Source organism: Rattus rattus, chromosome X (genome assembly GCF_011064425.1).
Source record: "Rattus rattus isolate New Zealand chromosome X, Rrattus_CSIRO_v1, whole genome shotgun sequence".
Classification (NCBI taxonomy): Eukaryota; Metazoa; Chordata; class Mammalia; order Rodentia; family Muridae; genus Rattus; species Rattus rattus.
Genome location: NC_046172.1, coordinates 117,539,441 through 117,549,145, shown reverse-complemented (window position 1 = coordinate 117,549,145; position 9,705 = coordinate 117,539,441). Strand labels below are relative to the sequence as shown.

The window sequence follows — 9,705 nt, the reverse complement described above, 5'->3', positions numbered from 1 at the left end:
CAGAACAAAATAAAACAAACAAACACAAAACACAACACCCACCCCTGCTATTTCTGTGGGAGGGGTTCTTCCTGTCTTAAGGCACAAGGACAGAATAGAAGAGATTCTTGTAGACATGAGCAGAGAGCCAGGTGGGTCAGGGCCAGTCTAGGCTGTTGGGGGAGTCACAGGGATACTATACAGAGGGCATGGGCTTCCCAGGAGCCTTTAATCCACTTCTTCCATGCAAGAAGCAACTTCATCACATTCCATTGGTGGGATCTCAGGAACAGTAGTGATGGGCCCTTCTGCAATGACCTCATCTTTATCAATGCCCAGGCCTAGTTTAATCATGCGGTAGATGCGGTTGGAGTGGGTTTGGGGGTCCTCAAGTGAGAAGCCAGAGGAGAGCAGAGCAGTTTCAAACAGCAGTACCATCAGGTCCTTGACAGTTTTGTTTTCATCTGTCTCAGCCTTCTGACGCAGGGTCTCCACAATGGGGACGGTCAGGGGTTGATTTCTAGGTGTTTGTTGGCCATCATGTAGCCCACTGTAGAGTTGTCTCGCAGTGCCTGGGCCTTCATGTTCCACTCCATGTTGACTGCACAGTCATAGGTGCTTGTCACAATGCAGCAGGGTGAAGACACAAGCCTATTGGAGATAGTCACTTTTCAACCTTCTTGTCCAAGATCTCCTTCATGAGCTTGCAGAGATTCTCAAACTTTGTCTTGCTCTCCTCCATTTTCTTCTTCTCTCCCTCGTCCTCTGGTAGCTCCAGGCCCTCCTTCGTCACTGAGACCAGGCTCTTGCCATCAGATTCCTTGAGCTGCTGCACACAGTGCTCATCAATGGGCTCAGTCATGTACACCACCTCAAAGCCCCGTTTCCCCACATACTCTACAAAGGAGTTGGCCACTTGCTCTTTGCTCTCACAGTGATATAGTAGATGGACTTCTGTGTCTCTTTCATGTGTGACACATACTCTGACAGGGAAGTCATCTCATCCTCAGACTGAGAGGTATGATAATGAAGGAGCTCATAGAGAGAGAGCGATGGTTAGTGGAATCCTCATAGATTCCAAGCTTTAAATTTTTGGAGAATACCTCAAAACATTTCTTGTAGTTCTTTTTGACTTCAGCCAACTCAGAGAAGAGCTCAAGGCACTTCTTCACAATGTTCTCATGAATGACTTTCAGGATCTTTCTCTGCTGGAGCATTTCTCGGGAGATGTTCAGGGGCAGGTCCTCAGAGTCAACCACACCATAGATTGTAGAGAGCTGCGACATGCCACGCCTCAAAGATGGCACTGGTTTCCGCCTTCCACCCTCCCAACGGTGAGCGCTCCTTGCAGTAAACAAGTCCTTATTTGGCTATGTCTGCCTGGCCCGCTAGCTTCCGCATAGTGACAGCCTATCTACATGACCCACGTGGCTTGCTAGGACTGGCCAGTGCTAGCTATTTAAGTATGGTGCAGGGCGTTCCCCGGGGAGAGAGAGCCAGAAGAGAGAGAGAGTCAGAAGGTTGTATCAAGGTTCCTGAGTAAAACTGCTTGAAGAAGATCTCCTATGGTCGTGTCTTCCTTGCTGGTCGAGGTTGGGCGCGGCAATGGATGAAATTGAGGTACTCATATCAGCTCATCACAGCTGTACATGATTAACACATGATGGACATAGAATTTGATGTTGTTCGTCTTCTTGTTGTTCTCAAAGAGGTCAAAGGGAGCTCATCAGGGAATGAAGAGCAATGCCCTGAATTCCAACTGCCCTTCTACAGGGAAGTGCTTGACTGCCAAGTGGTCTTCCCAGTCATTGGTGAGGCTCTTATAGAATTCACTGTATTCCTCTTGAGTGATGTCCAGATAGACTTCATCTTATTCAGCTCTTCCTGGTCAATGTACTTCTCCTTGATCATCTTTTTTTTTCTTTTTCTTATCTTTGTCACTCTTCATCCTCCTCGTCAGATCCCACATCCTCAATCTTATGCTTCTCCTCATCCTCTTATCTTCCTCCTCCTTCTTCCCTTTCTCTTCCTCTGCCTCATCATCACTGATCTCCTCTCGTTCCTTCTCCAGATTAGAGGGTGATAGGGTAGCCTATGAACTGCGAGTATTTCTTCACCACTTCCTTGACCCTCCTCTCCTCTAAGTACTCTGTCTGGTCTTCTTTGAGGTGGAGGATCACTTTGGTACCCCAGCCAATGGGCTCACCATGGTCTGCGCGAACGGTGAAGGATCCACCAGCAGAAGACTCCCAGGCATACTGCTCATCATTGTTGTGCTTCGTGATCACAACCACTTTCTCTGCCACCAGATGAGGCAGAGTAGAATCAGACACCAAACTGCCCAATCATGGAGATGCCTGCACCATTCTGGAGAGCCTCCATGAACGCTTTTGTACCAGACTTAGCAATGGTTCCCAAGTTATTTATGAAGTCAGCCTTGGTCATACCAATGCCTGTGTCCACCAAAGTCAGCGTGCACTCCCTCTGTCCAACTTGGAAGGGTCTGTCAGGCTCTCATACTGAATCTTGTCCAGGGCATCAGAAGCATTAGAGAGCAACTCCTAAAGGAAAATCTCCTTGCTTGAGTAGAAAGTGTTGATGATGAGGGACATGAGCTGGGCAATTTCTGCCTGAAAGACAAACATCTCCACCTCTTCCTCTCCATGGTGCACTTCCTCAGGCATCTTGACGAGAAAGCTAAAGAATAGTACAGAGCGGGTGGGCCCAGACCACATCCGACTCGCACAGCAAGCCTAGGCTGCAAGCTGGTGACTCAAGAGCAGGGCTCACTTCTATAAAGCCAGTGCCCACTCTAAGCACTTACTGCTGTCCTTTGATAGCATCTCATCCCCTTTCTTACTGCTCATGTTTAGACCTTCATTAAAAGCCTTTTGCTTTTTTAAGATTTATCTATTTTATGTATGTGAGTACAATCTACCTATCTTCAATCACACCAAAATCCTATTACAGAGGGTTGTGAGCCCCCTGTGGTTGCTGGGAATTGAACTCGGGACCTCTGGAAGAGCAGTCAGTGCTCTTAACCACTGAGACATCTCTCCAATCTCTAAAGGCCTTTGCTTAATAAGCGTCAATGCTGCTTAAATAAACAAATAAACAAATGCTGTTTAAATACAACTTAATAGTAGGGCCAGTGAAGTTGCAATAGTGGAAGTTCCAGCAGCAACACTTTGAGCCATGCTCTTTTCCTTATTAAAAATTTCTTTCATACAGTATATTTTAATCAGATTTTCCCCTCCGCTTCCAGGTCCACCCACCTCCCCATCCATATACAAAAAGCAAGAAACTAAATCCCCACAAAACACAAAATCAAAACAAATAGGCAAACACCAGTAAGACAAAAGAAAAAAGCCAAACCAAACCAAATAAAAGTATCGCAAAAAATACCCTTGAGTTTGTTTAATGTTGGCCAACTACTCCTGAGCACGAGGCCTGCCCTGGAGTGTGGTTGACATACCCAGTGACACTCCATTGGAGAAAACTGATTTGCCCTTTGTTAGAGGTGAACAAATGAAGTTAGCTTATTGGTTAGGGATGGGAACCTGTCTAGATCTCCTTCTCAGTGCCCCTTCTGAGTTGAATCCGCACAGGTCTTGTGGGTCCTGCCATAGTCTCTATGAATTCCTATGTGCATAAGTCCTGTTGTATGTGGAAATCACTGCTTCCTTGGAGTCATCCACCATGTCTGCTTCTTAAAATTCTCCCACCTTCTCTTCTCCATAGATCCCTGAGCCTTGAGGGGAGGTGTTTGAAGAAGACATCTCATTTAGGACTGACACTTTCTTGACAACTACAGCAAAGGCTCATGACCAGCAGAGAGCAGCAGAGACCCCTGAAGTATAAGCCTGTGTCTAGGTCAGCTAGTAAACAGGACACCTCCTTCTCTCAAGTATGTACAATAATTAACCTGCTTCTGAAGGGATGGAATTATGCTTTATTTGATGAAAGTGTGCTTTCCTAACACCTAAGCAATTCCAAAACTTAGATATGAAACCAGGACAGCAAATATGGTTAAGTAACCAAGAGCATCCCCAACAGGCAAGAGCAATAGTATCTGCAAAACCAGAAACTGTCTGAAAAAGACAGTACAGAAGGTGATTGATTACCACTTCCTGTATCCAAACCTAAATTCATTCAAAGGGATAACTGAATTCTGAAAAAAATTCCCAGGTTCAGTTGATTGAGAGGTGATAATCCCAGCTTTCAAAACACAACAAAATAGTGTTTGCAAATGGTCCCCTCAGGAAGGTTTTGTATTTTGTTGTTCTACATCTAAAGAGCTAAATAAAAGCTCCACATTTGTGGGTCAAGAATCATTAACATGTTTGAATGCATGGCCATAATGTCAGCTTCCAGTTGGAAGAGGGTCCCGGAATGCTGAGAAAATGGTCAGGAAAGGAACGCTTCTATTGGTGGGCCAAGTCTATTTTTTTTCCATTGGACATTACTGTGCAGCTGAAATTTGCAGCCTTTCAAGAGGAGGCCAAAACCATTTTATTTGTTTGCTATATCCCTTGGCTCTCAGAGGACTCAGTGAATAGCTCTTAATTAGGCCACAGTTGAGTCATGAGTGGGCGGGCGGGTGGGTAGGGGTTAAGAGTCTAGGTTCTGGGTCCAGAGAAAACTAGGATTGAATCCTAGCTTTACAACTTATTGGCTGCATGGGCTGAACCACTTACCAAACCACTCTAATTTGCCATTTTCCTCTCTGTAAAACAGCACACTGATTCCTGCTTCAAAGGGTTATTGTTGAGATTCAATGAGATGGTGCATCTGAAACACTTATCCTGGAGCATGGCCCATGTAGTATGCTCAGTAAATCAGAGCCTCCATTACTCTAACATTGTGAATACTGTAGCCACACAATTCCTGGTTCACCTTAAGGATGGTTAATGGTAATGATCAAAGGCTGAACCCAAGCCCCCATAAAGAAATTGGGCTCAGAGAGATGAGATAATCGCTCAAAGTCAGTCAAAAGTGTATGGGAGATGTGCCTTGTGATATCACTCGTTTCAAGACTCTATTTTAGCCATAAGAAGACTCAGCATCTACCTGTCATCTTTGTTCTGAAAGAGCAATCATCCCCCCACACCCCGCCACCCTGCAGCTTTCAACCTAGTTCAGGGCCCTGGTATGAGGGATTGATTGTGCTGTGTCCTCAGCTCACTGCTCTAATGGAGTCTGGTTTCTGGGAAGCTGAGCTATTCACGTACAATCTCACAGTTTTTGAAAGGAGACCTGCAAAAGACTGTGCATCTGCTATTCCTTAGCTTCAAGCTCAAACCTCTGGAACTTAGAGTAGAAATAATAAGTTATGCAAAGAGCCATCAGTAAACATAAATGACGTTAGGGGTTGTGTAGTGAAGGTCAGGAGAAACCCAATTCACACTCTGATAGGGAAGACGGATCAAGAAACTGTCAGCTGGGATGGATAGTACTGATATAAGTGGCATGGGAACTTAGGTCAGGAGAACATTGGAGTAGTCTGAAAGCTGTCAGTGTTTAGAGGACAGCAAGAAATCCACCATTGATGGCAGGAGTGGGGAAGAGTTTTAGAAGAATCTATAAAAGCTACTTGCTGTCTTTGTTGGCCAAGCATATTACCAATTGGTCAGTGGTAAGAATCTATTTTTATTCATTTATGTATTAAAGGAAAACAGCTGAACTAATTTGCTGAGCCTGGGTCTGATTCGTTTCTAAAAGCTAGAGAAGGTTTAGCAAGGGGATGAGTGGTGCTTAGGAGTTTATTCAGAATTACCAACTCCCTTAACTTAGTAACAGATAACAATACAACTAACTAATTCAGTTATTGAATTTCCCTCGGGTTAACTGAGCATCGAATATCTTCCTTATTTCTGCGTCACAAGATGTGTTGGTTTGGGGCATCGATCGCACTGTTCCTGAATTTAACCCCGTATATGGTTATTTACTATGGAGTTCACTAATGGAATCTTGAACACTTAGAGCGCCTCACTTCCCAAGGTGAAGTGAAACTCAACATTACTGACATTAACAAACATGCTAGCAGTGATATTTCCTCAGCCAGCCACAGTGTGGCACTTAAGACAAGCTAACTCGTTGTTTCGGAGCTTTGAGGCACTCCTGTCTTCTCTGCTTCTCCAGAACTAAGGAAGTGTTCTGCTGGATGCTGTGCTTACAATTCACCACAGAATATTCCATCCTAAGACCACTTGAGTACAGATGCCTCCCTTCTATTCGCTAGTGCAGGGATCGATCCTTCTCTCTCTGCAGCCTTTGTTCACTTTTCCTCACCTTCATCTTTCACCGGGTATTCTTTGAATGTTCTCTCCTGGAGCTTTCAACCCTGAGTTTCTTCCCGAGTCTTTGCACCAGCAATAGAAACCTGAGCTTCCAGATCTTGAAGATCAGATTCTTATTCTCCAGTGAACTATAACAATATTCCTGGTAGATTTTTATTGCTTTGTGGATGAGTTGGGAAAAACAACAATATTTAGCTCACGCTATGACTGTGATTCTGAATTTCCCACTGTGGGTGGAGGCTGACCCTCCTTGCTTGGTAGATTATTTACAAAGTGCTCAGGGGAAATCCTCCGAGTCTTCTAGAAATGTACCCCTTTGCTAATGACTTAGTAGACCATAAGGACTTGCTCCACTTCCTAAGAAGAAGTCTGTAAAGCATACGCAGATTTGAGGGTGTGGTTCCTTTCCATTGCTCACTGCCATGAAATGGCTGGCCCAGGATTGATTAACATTGCTCAGTTTTAGATGTTTTAGTTCACAGCCCACTGGCTTTCTCGCTTTAGGGCCCGTAGTGAGATAGAACAGCGTAAGGTGGAACAAAGCTGCGTTTGTTTCATGGCAGGAGGATGGGGGCAGGGACTGACTCCAAATATCTCCTTTAAGGCCTGTCCCTAATATTTTAAGTTCAGCTTCTTGGCCAACGCCTACAGTTCTCCACCCCCACCCCCCCCCACCAACAGAAGTACTACAGGCTGACTACCATCCTTCAGCATATCCGTCTTGGCAGTGGATGGGGGTAAGACATTCAAGATCTGACTATAGCACCTTATCCTGCACACCCATTTATTCCCAGCACTCTGGAGGCAGAGGCAGGAAGATTTCTGTGAGTTTAAGGCCAGCCTGCTCTACAGAGCCAGTTCCATGGTGGCTCCACTAACTCGCAGCTTTTAGTTCGGGACTAAGGGAGCAATCTCAATTTGACTTCTCTCAGCTGTCTTGAATTTTGACAATAGTTTGGGTCTCCCATACCTGAGGCAATCTCTCTATTTTGTTCTTTTCAGCTGTATAAGTGGAAAGAATAGTTAGTCATCCAAGGGTAGAGGTTAGATGCCACCTACTTGTAGATTTATGACCTTACACTGGTGATTTAATCTCCATGAATTGTCATCCTATCTGTAGTAAAATGCAAACAGTACCCATACCTCCTTGATAAGAATGTTGTAATCAGTGTAAAGTAATACAGGGTGATTGATTATCCTGATTGACTTGGGAATGAAGGAACTCTTTAGATACAAGACTTTCAATGCTAAGACCAAGGAAGTCCTGGGCAATCATAGGTAGTTGGTCACCCTCGAGTGTAAGGTATTTTGCTCATTGTTATGATGCTAATAGCTAACATTACCACGTAAGGAAACCCTCCATATACACATCTGGTCTTCAAAGCTTTGCCTGGCTCAGGTGATGGGTTACATATATCTGAAAATCAGTGATTCGGGGCTTCAAACTCTAAAGTATGGCACATGTTTAAATCATCACTGTGACTTTTTTTTTTTTTTATATATGTTCCTAATAATGACAGGTTTAATGGTAAAATATATAGTCATAGTTTGAATATACTTAGCCCAGGGAGTGGCATTTTGAGAAGGTGGCCTTGTTGGAGGAAGTGTGTCACTGTAGGGGTGGGCTTGGAGACCCTCCTCCTAGTTGCCTGAGGATGCCCAGTCTGTTCCTGGTTTCCTTTGGATGAAGATGTAGAACTCTCAGCTCCACCTGCACCATGCCTGCCTGGATGCTGCCATGTTCCTGCTTTGATGATAATGGATGGAAACTCTGAACCTGTAAGCCAGCCCCAGTTAAATGTTGTCCTTCAAAAAACTTGCTTTTGTCGTGGTGTCTGTTCACAGCAATAAAACTCTAAGACAGAAGTTGGTACCAAGGACTGGGGTATTGCTGTGATAGGCCCGATCATGTTTTTGTTTGGAAGAATGTGGATTTGGGGGTTTTGGATTTGGAAAACCATGGGATGCTTTAAGTGGGGCTTCATGGGCCAACCTAGTAGGAATAAGGAAGACAGTGGTGCTGAGGGTCATTTGAACTGTGTAGGCCTGGGCCCAAGAGGTTTCAGGGAAGAAGAACTTTAATATGTGAAGAACATGGCTGCTTTTTTGCCATTGTCTGAAGAGACTGCCCTGAGACTAAGTAAAGAGATTTATATTAATTGCATCAACAAAGGAAGTCTCAAAAAAAGCCCAGCAGAGACTTTGTTCTCTGGTTAAGTCTGAGGAACAGCATTTTGAACAAATGCAGTAAGTTGAGAAAGGAAAAATATAAAATATATGGTTTGAGTATTAAAGGGGCACCAAGAAGTGAACTGGAGCTGAATCCTGTGTTCAAGGAGATAAAAAATTAAGGGACTGGGACTTTGTGGCAAGATCCTACCCAACTAAGTTTAGATCCAGCCATGGTGGCACACACCTTTAATCCTAGAAAATAAAGCCAAGCAGATCTCCTAGTTCAAGGCCAGCCGGGAATAGAAGTAGGGTCTAGGTGAAGAAAAGCTCAAATCTAGGCATGGTGGTACACACCTTTCATCCCAGCATTACAAGAGACAGCCATGCAGATTTCTGAGTTCAAGATCAATCTACAGAGCAAGTTGCAAGAGGGCTAAGCTTAGTCAGGAAACAGAAAGCTTGTGATAGAATGGGGGGGTATGTTCCAATCCCAGAAGCAGCAGAACACAGCAGCTTCATCAGTTTGGCTTTGGCTTTAGAGTCAAGAATAGAAGGGACGACTGCGACAATGGATGCTGGTCAGCTGGAGCTAAGAAGTTAGCAGTGATTAAGAAGAGACCAGCATCACTGAGGTGAAATCTTCTGGGAAGTGTTTTTGGAAAGCACAAAGAAGCTGTATTCCACAAAGGTGGATGCTTCAGTCCTTAGAAGGGGGGACAAAAATACTCACAGGAGGAAATATGGAGACAAAGTATGGAGCAAAGACTGAAGGAATGGCCATCCAGAGACTGCCCTACCTGGGGATGCATCCCATATATAGACACCAAACCCAGGCAATATTGCAGATACCAAGAAGTGCTTGCTGACAGGAGCCTTATGTAGCTGTGTCCTGAGAGGCTCTGCCAGAGCATGACAAATACAGAGGCAGATGACTGTAGCCAACCATTGAACTGAGATCAGGGTCCCCAATGGAGGAGCTAGAGAAAGGACTGAAGGAGCTGAAGGGGTTTGCAAGCCCTTAAGAACAACAATACAAACCAACTAGACCCCCAGAGCTCCCAGGGACAAAACCACCATCCTAAGAGTACACATGAATGGACCTATGGCTCTTGCCACATATGTAGCAGAGGATGGCCTTGTCAGGCATCAATGGGAGGAGAAGCCCTTGGTCCTGTCAAGGCTCAATGCCCCATTGTAGGGGAATGCCAGGGCAGGGAGGTGGGAGGGAGTGGAAGGGTTGGGGAGCACCCTCATA

General features: G+C 44.8%; 1 pseudogene; it reads right to left on the bottom strand.

The window, feature by feature from the left end:
* Positions 1-207: 207 nt before the first annotated feature.
* On the bottom strand, positions 208-2,663 carry LOC116888832 (annotated as a pseudogene).
* Positions 2,664-9,705: the final 7,042 nt, after the last annotated feature.